General features: G+C 52.8%; 1 protein-coding gene across 1 annotated transcript in view; it reads left to right on the top strand.

Moving 5' to 3' along the window:
• C19H19orf25 (chromosome 19 C19orf25 homolog) overlaps window positions 1-12,728 on the top strand; it is a 99,084-nt gene that overhangs the window by 19,401 nt on the left and 66,955 nt on the right. The window lies entirely within an intron of this gene.

Raw genomic sequence — 12,728 nt, 5'->3', positions numbered from 1 at the left:
CTGCCTCCCAGGGCTCAAGTGATTCTCCTGCCTCAGCCTCCCGAGTAGCTGGGATTACAGGCACTCGCCATCACACCTGGCTAATTTTTATACTTTTAATGGGGTTTTACCATGTTGGCCAGGCTGGTCTGGAACTCCCAACCTCAGGTGATCCACCCACCCCAGCCTCCCAAAGTGCTGGGATCACAGCTGTGACCCACTGAGCCTGGTCTTCTTTTTTTTTTTTTTTTTTTTTTTGAGACAGAGTCTTGCTCTGTCACCCAGGCTGGAGTGCAGTGGCACAGTCTCAGCTCACTGCAAGCTCCACCTCCCAGGTTCAAGGGATTCTCTGCCTCAGCCTCCTGAGTAGCTGGGATTACAGGCATGCGCCACCGCGCCTGGCTAATTTTTTGTGTTTTTAATAGAGACGAGGTCTCACCATGTTTCCCAGACTGGTCTCCAACTCCTGAGCTCAAACGATCCACTTGCCTTGGCCTTCCAAAACGCTGTGATTATAGGTGTGAGCCACCTGGCCTGGACTTATTTATTAAGTCAGGGTCTCGGGCCAGACGCGGTGGCTTACGCCTATAGTCCCAGGACTTTGGGAGGCCGAGGAGGGCAGATCACGAGGGCAGGAGTTCAAGACCATCCTGGCTAACACGGCGAAACCCCGTCTCTACTAAAAATACAAAAAGTTAGCCAGGCGTGGTGGCGGCGCCTGCAGTCCCAGCTACTCGAGAGGCTGAGGCAGGAGAATCGCTTGAACCCGGGAGGCGGAGCTTGCAGTGAACCAAGATGGCGCCACTGCACTCCAGCCTGGGCGACGGAGCGAGACTGCGTCTCAAAAAAAAAATAAAAGTCAGGTTCTGGGACCACTGGACACACATCTCACCAAGGACCAACCAGAGAAGAGGAGGCAGGGGTGCCAGCGTTTAGAGGCAGTGGGAGGAGAGTGCCAGGAGAGAGGTCCTGAGGCGGTTTGGCTCTCATCTCTCATCTCGGTTGTAATCACCATGGTCCCCACGTGTGGAGCGAGGGAGCGGGAGGGGGGTGATTGGATCACGGGGGCGGTCCCCATGCTGCTCTCCTGAGAGTGAGTGAGATCTCACGAGATGTGATGGTTTATAAGGCAGTTTTCACTGCTCTTCCTCTCTCTCTTTCGCCTGAGTCAGGTAAGACACGCCTGCTTCCCCGCCAGCGTGGTTATACGTTTCCTGAGGCCTCCGCAGCCGTGCAGAGCTGTGAGTCTGTGAACCCTCCTCTGTTTATAAATTACCCAGCCTTGGCCGGGCACGGTGGCTCCAGCCTGCAATCCCAGCACTTTCAGAGGCCGAGGTGGGAGGATCCATGAGGCCAGGAGTTTGAGACCACCCTGGCCAACATGGTGAAACCCCCATCTCTACTAAATATACAAAAATTAGCCAGACGTGGTGGTGGGCGACTGTAATCCTAACTACCCGGGAGGCTGACGCAGGAGAATTGCTTGAACCTGGGAGGCAGAGGTTGCAGTGAGCCGAGATGACACCACTGCACTCTAGCCCAGGCAACAGAGGGAGACTCCATCTCGAAAAAAAAATGAAAATAAATAATAAAACAATAAATTACCCAGGCTTGGTAGTATCCTCCTGCCTTGGCCTACGAAAGTGCCGGGATTACAGGTGTGAGCTCCTGCACCAGGCTTCACGGTGAGAGTTATAAGCCAGAGACCTCCATCCTTGTGGTCCCTGAATTACCGGGGGGTGGTGGTGGGCGGTTTGGGGAACACAGATGGGAATTAATTCCATAGGTGTTTATTATAATTGGTTGAGTGCCTTGTTTATTGCCAAAGCCCACAGTGGATAAGAATGCTCTCGGCTGGGTGTGGTGGCTCACGCCTGTCATCCCAGCACTTTGGGAGGCCGAGGTGGATGGATCACCTGAGGTCAGGAGTTCGAGACCAGCCTAACATGGCGAAACCATCTCTACTAAAAATACAAAAATTAGCCAGGTGTGGTGGTGCATGCCTGTAATCCCAGCTACTCGGGAGGCTGAGGCAGGAGAATTGCTTGAACCCGGGAGATAGCGGTGAGCCGAGATCACGCCATTGCCCTCCAGCCTGGGCAACGAGAAACTCTGTCTCACACACAAAAAGGTGGGGGGCGCTCTCTGCTACCCCACTGCCGCCCCGACCCCATTGAGACCCCATCTCCTTCCCCATCCCGACCCCGCAGCAGCCAGGGGGGGACCAGAACGGCACGTTCTCTGTCGCCACCGTGTGGTCAGCGCCGCACATGACACCCTGCCCCGCAGCTACTTCGGAGCCCTGAATCCCCGGGAAATTTCCGGGACTTGTCCAAAGTGGAGACGCAGGTCTCTTCGCTCGGGGCTGCGAGCTTCCCCCACGCACAAACGGGCGCAGCTTTTCCCCCGTTTTCCTGCCGTTGGCCGACCTTCACCAGCAGTTCAACGCTCGTACGCAGTGGGGGCTCATTAAATATTTGCTGATTGGCCGGGAGCAGTGGCTCACACCTGTAATCCCAGCACTTTGGAAGGCCGAGGCGGGCGGATCACCTGAGGTCAGGAGTTCGAGACCAGTCTGGCCAACATGGTGAAACCCGGTCTCTACTAAAAATACAAAAATTAGCCGGGCGTGGTGGTGGGCACTTGTAATTCCAGCTACTAGGGAGGCTGAGGCAGGAGAATCTCTTGAACCCGGGAGGCGGAGGTTGCAGTGAGCCGAGATCACGCTACTGCACTCCAGCCTGGGCGACAAGAGGGAAGCTCCATCTCTAAACAAACGAACAACAACAACAAAATTGCTGATTGAATGAATGACTGGCAGGGGACACAGAAATGTATTGTTCCTTTACCCAAAGCAGATCCATTCTCGCCCAGTGTTAGGGTCGACAGAGAGAGATCTGGACACCCCACGCCACCCAGAGAGTTTTACCACTATCCTTTCAAGGGCAGAAAATACCCCACTTCATTGGCTTTTTTCTTTTTTCTCTTTTTATTTTTTGAGACGGAGCCTTGCTCTGTCGCCAGGCTGGAGTGCAGTGGTGTGATCTCAGCTCAGTGCAGCCTCCGCCTCCCGGGTTCAAGCGATTCTCCTGCCTCAGCCTCCCAAGTAGCTGGGATTACAGGCACCTGCCACCACGGCCGGCTAATTTTTGTATTTTTTGTAGATACAGGGTTTCACCATGTTAGTCTGGCTGGTCTTGAACTCCTGACCTCAGGTGATCCACCCGTCTCAACCTCCCAAAGTGCTGGGATTACAGGCGTGAGCCACCGCTCCTGGCCCACAATTTTTTAATTTAAATTTTTATTGAAATAATTGTAAATTCACATGCAGTTGCAAGAGGAGGGAGGATCTCTTGAGCACAGGACCGCAGGAATTCTTCTAGGTTGCATTGAGCTGTGATCCTGCTACTGCACTCTAGCCTGGGTGATGGAACAAGACCCTGTCTCAGAAAGACAGGAAGGAAGGACCAGGTGCTGTGGCTCATGCCTGTAATCCCAGCATTTTGGGAGGCCAAGGCAGGTGGATCACCTGAGGTCAGGAGTGCGAGACCAGGCTGGTCAACATGGAGAACCTCGTCCATGGTGAACCTGCCTCAGCCTCCGGAGTAGCTGGGATTACAGGCACCCACCACCACACCCGAGTAATTTTTATATTTTTAGTAAAGATGGGATTTCACCATGTTGGCCAGGCAGGTGTTGAACTCCTGACCTTGTGATTCGCTCACCTCGGACTCTCAAAGTGGTGTGATTACAGGCATGAACCACCACACTTGGTTTGGTTTTGTTTTGTGTTTTGTGTTTTGTTTTGTTTTTGAGATGGAGTCTCACTCTGTTGCCCAGGCTAGAGTGCAGTGGTGTGTTCTCGGCTCACTGCAACCTCTGCCTCCCGGGTTCAAGTGATTCTCCTGCCTTAGCTCCCCGAGTAGCTGGGACTACAGGCGCCCGCCACCACGCCCGGCTAATTTTTGTATTTTCAGTAGAGACAGGGTTTCACCATGTTGGCCAGGCTGGTCTTGATCTCTTGACCTTGTGATCCACCTGCCTCGACCTCTCTAAGTGTGGGGATTACAGCCGTGAGCCACCGCGCCCGGTCGGGACAGGCTTTTTTCACTCAGCGTAATTCTCTGGAGTCATCAGGATTTTGAAAACACCCCGTGGGACCCAGACTGACCTACCTGCCAGCACCCCATTTTTTCATAGATTGAGGAGAACCAGTGCCTCAGTGTTCCCATCTGTAAAGTGGGAGAGAAAAGGTCCCCGCTCCCGGGCGTTGCCAAGGAGCAAGGAAGCTTTATGACGTCACACACAGTTGCCACGGGCAGCAGCCAATCCAGCTGGCCTCAGAGGTAGCCGCCCTTGGCCCCGCCTTGCTTGTTGGTGATTGGAGTAGGCATAATGTCACGTGCTCCCACAGACCAATGAGGAGGTGGTCTGGAGGCTGGGTTCAGCTGTAGCCTCAGCGTGGGAAAAAGGGTAAAACGGAGCTTTGGGGCCAGGCGCCGGGCCTCACGCCTGTAATCCCAGCACTTTGGGAGGCTGAGGCGGGTGGATTGCCTGAGGTCAGGAGTTCGAGACCAGCCTGGCCAACGTGGTGAAACCCCGTCTCTACCAAAAATAGAAAAATTATCCAAGCATAATGACGCCTGTAGTCCCAGCTACTTGGAATCCTGAGGCACGAGAAAATCTCCTGAACCCGGGAGTCGGAAGCTACAGTGGGCCGAGAGCATGCCACTGCACTCCAGCCTCAGTGACAAGAGCGAGACTCTGTCTTAAAAAATAAAATTGAGCTTTGGAAATTCTTGCCAGGGCAAGTTTTCCTTCTCTCAGGGTTAAATCAGTGGTTTCCAAAAAGAAAAAGAAGGAGGAGAAGGAAGGAGGAGGAGAAATAGGAGGAGAAGGAGTAGCCGGAAGAACAGGGGAGAAGGAAGAAGGGAAAAAAGAAAAAAAAAAAAATCTTTGAGCCAGGGCTGGAGTGAATTCATGACCATTTCTCGAAGTTCCAACCCTTGTCAGCATCCAAATAAGTGAGGCTATTAATTTTATTTCTGGCAGCACACAGTTCACCCATCTAAGGAAGATTCCAGAAACTTTAGCATGAGGGCAGTGTAGGTGCTTTCCCATCTCTGGAAGTTCTTTTTTTTTTTTTTTTTTGAGCCGGAGTCTCGCTCTGTGGCCCAGGCTGGAGTGCAGTGGCCGGATCTCAGCTCACTGCAAGCTCCGCCTCCCGGGTTTACGCCATTCTCCTGCCTCAGCCTCCCGAGTAGCTGGGACTACAGGCGCCCGCCACCTCTCCCGGCTATTTTTTTGTATTTTTTAGTAGAGACGGGGTTTCACCGTGTTAGCCAGGATGGTCTCGATCTCCTGACCTCGTGATCCGCCCGTCTCGGCCTCCCAAAGTGCTGGGATTACAGCTTGAGCCACCGTGCCCAGCCTCTGGAAGTTCTTATACCTAGAAATAAGCATTGGCCCGGGAGGTTAGAAAATTAATATATTCTGTGGTTGGTTTATTTTTAATAAACCACCATTGTGGGCTTGGGGCTTGGGAGACCGCACAGATTGTTGCTGTTCTTGACGCCTACAAGCAGATGGAAATACTCTAGGTAGGTCATTTTGCAAGACACACAGTTAAACACTCTGAAGATGTTTTGTCTTTTTCTCCCTAGAAACAAATGTTCTGGGCAGAAATGCAGCTGTTTCTTGCATCTTTTGGATTGTGTATTAGTACTGGGTCGCAAACTACCTTCAAATTTGGTGTCTGGGCCAGGTACGGTGACTCACAGTAATCCCGGTGCTTTGGGAGGCTGAGACGGGGAAATTGCTTGAGGCTAGGAGTTTGAGTCCAGCCTAGGTGACAGAGCGAGACTCCATCTCTCCATAAAGAAAGAGAAGAGGCCGAGCACGGTGGCTCACGCCTGTAATTCCAGTGCTTTGAGGGGCAGAGTTGGGGAGATCACCTGAGGTGAGGAATTCGAGACCAGCCTGGCCAACATGGTGAAACCCGTCTCTACTAATAAGTAAAAAATTAGCCAGGCGTGGTGGTGCGTGCCTAATCCCAGCTACTCAGGAGAATCGCTTGCACCCAGGAGGCAGAGGTTGCAGTGAGCCGAGATTACACCACTGCACTCCGGCCTGGGTGACAGAAGGAAACTCCATCTCAAAAAAAAAAAGATAAAAAAAGAAGTTGGTGTCTTGAAATAACAACAAACACTTCTTTCTTTCCTTTTTTTTTGAGATGGAGTCTCGCTCTGTCATGCATACTGGAGTGCAATGGCGCGATCTCTGCTCAGTGCAAGCTCCGCCTCCTGGGTTCACATCATTTTCCTGCCTCACCCTCCCGAGTAGCTGGGACTACAGGCGCCTACCACCACAGCCGGCTAATTTTTTTGTATTTTTTTTAGTAGGGACGGGGTTTCACTGTGTTAGCCAGGATGGTCTCGATTTCCTGACCTCGTGATCCGCCTGCCCCGGCCTCCTGAAGTGCTGGGATTACAGGCGTGAGCCACCGCGCCCAGCCAACAAACACTTATTTCTTATATTTTCTGCATATCAGGAAGTCAGAAGTGATTTGGCTGGTTGGGTCTGGCTCAAGGGTGTTCGCAAGGTTGCAGTCAAAACGTCTGCCAGGGGCTGGGCATGGTGGTTCACACCTGTAATCCCAGCACTTTAGGAGGCTGGGGCGGGAGGATCACTTGAGTCCAGGAGTTTGAGACCAGCCTGGACAATGTTGCAAAACACTGTCTCAAAAAAAAAAAAAAAAATTAGCTGGGCATGGTGGTGCACATGTGTAGTCCTAGCTATGCAGGAGGCTGAGGTGGGAGGATCGCTTGAGCCCAGGAAGTTGAGGCTGCAGTGAGCTGTGATTATACCACTGCACTCCAGCCTGGGGGACAGAATGAGACCCTGTGTTTTAAAAAACAAGAAAAAAAAAATTGAAGTTCTCTATAGGATGCCACAGCACTGAGGAGACAAAGATATCCACTTAAACTATGACATCACAATCCATGATTGTTGACATGGGAAAGTCAATAAATGTTTTAACTTTTAACAAAAGTTTTTCTTCTTTAGGGTTTGTTTTTTTTTTTTTTTTTTTTCTTGGTGGAGTTTTGCTCTCATTGCCCAGGCTGGAGTGCAGTGGCATGATCTCGGCTCACCGCACGCAATCTTCACCTCCCGGGCTCAAGCGATTCTCCTGCCTCAGCCTCTCAAGTAGCTGGGACCACAGGTGCGCATCACCACACCTGGCTAATTTTTGTATTTTTAGTAGAGACGGGGTTTCACCATGTTGCCCAGGCTGGTCTCGAACTCCTGACTTCAGATGATCTGCCCATCTCAGCCTCCCAAAGTGCTGGGGATACAGGTATGAGCCACCATGCCTGGCCTGTTCATTTTGTTTTTAAAGATGGTGATGCACTTGCTCTGTGTTTTCTCTGCTTGCTTTCGTTCCTCTCTCATCCACACTCCATTCCTGTGGGGTCCCTGGGGGCATCTCCAAATTCTCCCCACTAATCCCTCCTCCTAGGTCTGGCTACACCAAGGCACACCACCTCCCCTGACCGGTCTCCCTGCTTCCTCCCTCTGCCCCAGCCCAGCGTGCCTGCAGCTTTCTCTACTCCCAGCATGGGCCCCAGTGTCTGTTTTGGTCGTGTTTTCTCTCTCATCCACAAATGCTGGCTTTGCTTCATTCCCCGTTCCATAAAAAGCAAAGAGTTGGCTCTGTCTCCCCAGATGCAGCAACGCACACAGGCACTCGGCCGAGAGGGGACACGGGGACGCTGCCACGTGTCAGTTATTCTTTCCAGGAAAGCGAGCGTAGGAAACAGTTGGGAAAAAACTAGAAGACCCTGTCACTTCCCAGAAATAGAGGGGGCCCAGGGACAAGTGGTGGTCGACCCTGGGACTTGAGTTTGATTTGTTAAGGTTGCAATTTTGTGACAAAGAAATGGCATCCAGACCGGGCGCAGTGGCCCACGCCTGTAATCCCAGCACTTTGGGAGGCCGAGGCAGGTGGATTGTCTCAGGTCAGGAGTTCAAGACCAGCCTGGGCAACATGGTGAAACCCCATCTCTACTAAAAATACAAAAAGTAGCTGAGAGTGGTGGCACACACCTGTAGTCCTGGCTACTTAGGAGGCCAAGGCAGGAGAATTGCTTGAATACGGGAGGCGGAGGCTGCAGTGAGCTGAGATCGCGCCACTGCACTCTGGCCTGGGCGACAGAGTGAGACTCCATCTTAAAAAAAAAAAGAAAAAGAAAAAGAAAAAAAGAAATGGGCTGGGCGTGGTGGATCATGCCTATAATCCCAGCACTTTGGGAGGCTGAGGCAGGCAGATTGCCTGCGGTCAGGAGTTCGAGGCCAGCCTGGCCAACATGGTAAAACCCTGTCTCTACTAAAAATGCAAAAATTAGCCGGGCGCGGTGGCTCACGCCTGTAATCCCAGCACTTTGGGAGGTGGAGGTGGGCGGATCACGAGGTCAGGAGATCGAGACCACAGTGAAACCCCGTCTCTACTAAAAATACAAAAAAATTAGCCAGGCGCGGTGGCGGGTGCCTGTAGTCCCAGCTACTCAGGAGGCTGAGGCAGGAGAATTGCATGAACCCGGGAGGCGGAGCTTGCAGTGAGCCGAGATCGCACCACTGCACTCCAGCCTGGGCGGCAGAGCGAGACTCTGTCTCAAAAAAAAAAAAAAAAAAAAAAAGCAAAAATTAGCCGGGTGTGGTGGTGCATGCCTATAGTCCCTGCTACTCAGGAGGCTGAGGCAGGAGAGTTGCTTGAAAGCAGGAAGCAGACGTTGCAGTGAGCTCAGATCCCACCACTGCACTCCAGCCTGGGCGACAGAGTGAGACTCTATCTCAAAAAAGAAAAGAGGCCCGGTACAGTGGCTCGCGCCTGTAATCCCAGCACTTTGGGAGGCCAAGGCGGGAGGCTCACAGGTCAGGAGTTCGAGACCAGCCTGACCAATATGGTGAAACCCCATCTCTACTAAAATTACAAAAATTAGCTGGGCATGGTGGCACATGCCTGTAATCCCAGCTACTTGGGAGGCTGAGGCAGGAGAATTGCTTGAACCCAGGAGGTGGAGTGGGCAGCGAGTCGAGATGGCACCACTGCACTCCAGCCTGGGTTACAGAGTGAGACCCTGTCTCAAAAACAAAAAAAGAAAAGAAAAAAAAAATCTGCATTTTACTTTCGGAATTGATAGAATATGGTTCCAAAGGGAAAGGGCTGTGGGGAGGGCCCCTGGGGAGATTCAGACCTGCTGGGTGGCCTCGGACTCATCACGCCCCCGTTTGAGTGGCAGAGCACCCTGCCTGCAGATGGACGGCCCCAGGACACGCTGTGCTTGGCAGGACGCCGTCCCCATCTCAACCATTCTCTCGCCCCATGCATCACGACCTCAGCGAGGGGCCACTACGGGGACACGGCTCGCTGCTGCGTGTGAGGTGAGCGTGGGCTTGGGAACGTGTGGTATCTCCTGGGAGCGCCGTTTCTCCACTTCATTGCTTTTTTTTTTTTTTTTTTTTTGGTGATTACAGAGGAAATCCGCTTTAGGAATTAAACACTAGGCCTGTAAATATTTCAGTTCCTATCTCCAAACTAGGGTCTCTCCTCTTGGGCACTGTGGATGCTGGGGCGAAGCCATTCTCTGGGGTGGGGCCGTCCTGGGCATTGCAGGGTACAAAGCAGCGTCCCTGGCCTTCACCCACTCCATGCCAGGAGCACCCCCAGTGTTGATGACCACAGATGTCCCCAGACATAGCCTAGTGTCCCCCGGGGACAGAATCCCCCTCCACTCCCCACCCCCCACCACTGAGAACAACTACTATTTTTTTTTTTTTTTTTTTTGAGATGGAGTCTCTCTGTCACCAGGCTGGAGCGCAGTGGTGTGATCTTGGCTCACTGTAACCTCTGACTCCCTGGTTCAAGTGATTCTCCTGCCTCAGCCCCCCGAGTATCTGGGACTACAGGCATATGCCACCACATCTGGCTAAATTTTGTATTTTTAGTAGAGCCGGAGTTTCACCATGTTGGCTAGGATGGTCTCGAACTCTCGACCTCAGGTGATCCGCCTGCCTCGGCCTCCCAAGGTGCTGGGATGACAGGCGTGAGCCACCACATCTGGCAGAGAATAACTACTATTCTAAAGGCTAAGGTGGCCAGGTGCGGTGGCTCACGCCTGTCATCCCAGCTCATTGGGGAGGCCGAGGCCGGATTATTCCTTGAGGTCAGGAGTTTGAGACCAGCCTGACCAGCATGGTGCTGGGATTACAGGTGTGAGCCTCCGCACCTGGCCGCTAATTTTTGTATTTTTAATAGAGACGGAGTTTTGCTATGTTGGCCAGGCTGGTCTCGAACTCTTGACCTCAGGTGATCTGTCTACCTTGACTTCCCAAAGTGCTGGCATTACAGGCGTGAGCCACCACGCCCAGCCTTTTTTTTTTTTTTTTTTGAGAAAGGGTCTTGTTCTATCACCCAGAGTAGTGGTGGAGTGCCGTGGTGCAATCCTAGCTCACTGTACCTTGGAACCCCTGGGCTGAAGCAATCCTCCCACCTGGGCCTCCTGAGTAGCTGGGACCACGGACATGTGCCACCAGGTCTGGCTTTTAAATTTTTAGTAGAGACAGAGTCTCACTATGTTGCCCAGGCAGGTCTCAGACTCCTGTCCTCAAGTGATGCACCCGCCCCAACCTCCCAGCCTGCTGGGATTACAGGCGTGGGCCACCGCACCCATCCTCAATTCTCCTTCTTTTATGACGAGTTTCTGGGGTTGATAATGGGAACTTGGAAGTGGAACTTCATGTAGAATCATGCTGCTGGCAGAGATGCCAGAGAATACATGCCCCCCTTAAACAGGCAGGGAAACTGAGGCCTGGATGTGCCTGGAAGTGGCCAGCTGGGACTGCAGCCCCGGTCTCCCGATCCCACATCGATCGAGGGGGAGTTTTCTCCAGCGTAGGATACACTTCTGGCCACCTCAGCGGACACCCCAAGCACAGCCCAGGAGCCTTGCACTGAGAATTGTGGCTTCAAGTGATAATAAGGGGGCCGGGCATGGTGGCTCATGCCCGTAATCCCAGCACTTTGGGAGGCCGAGGTGGGAGGATCACCTGAGGTCATGAGTTCAAGACCAGCCTGACCAACATGGTGAAACCCTGTCTCTATTAAAAACACAAAAATTAGCTGGGCATGGTGGCACACGCCTGTAATCCCAGCTACTCAGGAGGCTGAGGCAGAGGAATCTATTGAACCCGGGAGGTGGAGCTTGCAGTGAGCCAGGATCACACTACTGCACTCCAGCCTGGGCGACAGAGCAAGACCCCATCTCAAAAAACAAAAGAGCTCCTGAGGGGCCTGGAGTCCTTCCGCGATCGGCAAGGGTTTTTCTGTCATCAGTTCCAAACCCCTCAGCCTGCCTTAATGCCCCCTGTGAGCCTTCCCACTTCCCCAGCCTTACTCATCCCCGGGGGTGGCCAGATGTTTGAGTCTCTCATCGCTGGACACTTAGGTTGTGTCCAATTTTTTTTTTTTTTTTGAGACGGAGTTTTGCTCTGTTGCCCATGCTGGAGTGCAATGGTGTGATCTCAGCTCACTGCAACTTCTGCCTCCTGGGTTCAAGTGATTCTCCTGCCTCAGCCTCCTGAGTAACTGGGACTACAGGCGTGCACCACCATGCCCAGCTTATTTTTTGTATTTTTAGTAGAGATGGGGTTTCACCATGTTGGCGAGGATGGTCTCGAACTCCTGAGGTCAAGTGATCTGCCTGCCTTGGCTTCCCAAAGTGCTGGGATCACAGGTGTGAGCCACCATGACCAGCCTCTTATGACATTTTGACTTAACAACCAACGCTCCATCAGCCCAGAGAGGTCAGGTCCATGAGTGCACCATCCCCCCAAGGGCAGCACTGGTGACAGTTGTGGTAACTGTGTCCTGGAGCATGGCCAGCCGTCGTTCCAGCCTCAGCATCGGCTTCTTTCCTGTCCACCCATTAAGCACGTGTCTTGTGCTTTAGATTCGGAGTTAACGGCAGAACCCCACTTCTGGTACTAATTTTGTTGTTGTTGAGACAGGGTCTTTGCTCTGTCGCCCAGGCTGGAGTGCAGTGGTGCAATCACAGCTCACTTCAGCCTCCGCCTCCCAGGCTCAAGCGATCCTCCCATCTCAGCCTCCCAAGTAGCTGGGACTACAGGTATGCACCACCATGCCCGGCTTTTTTTTCTTTTTCTTTTTTTTTTTTTGAGACGGAGTCTCGCTCTGTCGCCCAGGCTGGAGTGCAGTGGTGCGATCTCGGCTCACTGCAAGCTCCGCCTCCCGGGTTCACGCCATTCTCCTGCCTCAGCCTCCCGAGTAGCTGGGACTACAGGCGCCCACAACCGCGCTCGGCTAATTTTTTGCATTTTTAGTAGAGACGGGGTTTCACCGTGGTCTCGATCTCCTGACCTTGTGATCCGCCCGCCTCGGCCTCCCAAAGTGCTGGGATTACAGGCGTGAGCCACTGCGCCCGGCCCCGGCTTTTTTTTCTTTTTTTTTTTTTTTGAGATGGAGTCTCGCTCTGTCGCCCAGGATGGAGTGCAGTGGCGCGATCTCGGCTCACTGCAAGCTCCGCCTCCTGGGTTCACACCATTCTTCTGCCTCAGTCTTCCGAGTAGCTGGGACTACAGGTGCCCGCCACCACGCCTGGCTGATTTTTTATATTTTTAGTAGAGACAGGGTTTCACCAGGTTAGCCAGGATGGTCTCGATCTCCTGACCTC

Source organism: Macaca mulatta, chromosome 19, assembly GCF_049350105.2.
Source record: "Macaca mulatta isolate MMU2019108-1 chromosome 19, T2T-MMU8v2.0, whole genome shotgun sequence".
Lineage (NCBI taxonomy): Eukaryota > Metazoa > Chordata > Mammalia > Primates > Cercopithecidae > Macaca > Macaca mulatta.
The sequence above is the reverse complement of the archived record's forward strand: the minus strand, read 5'-3'. Positions and strand labels throughout refer to the sequence as shown.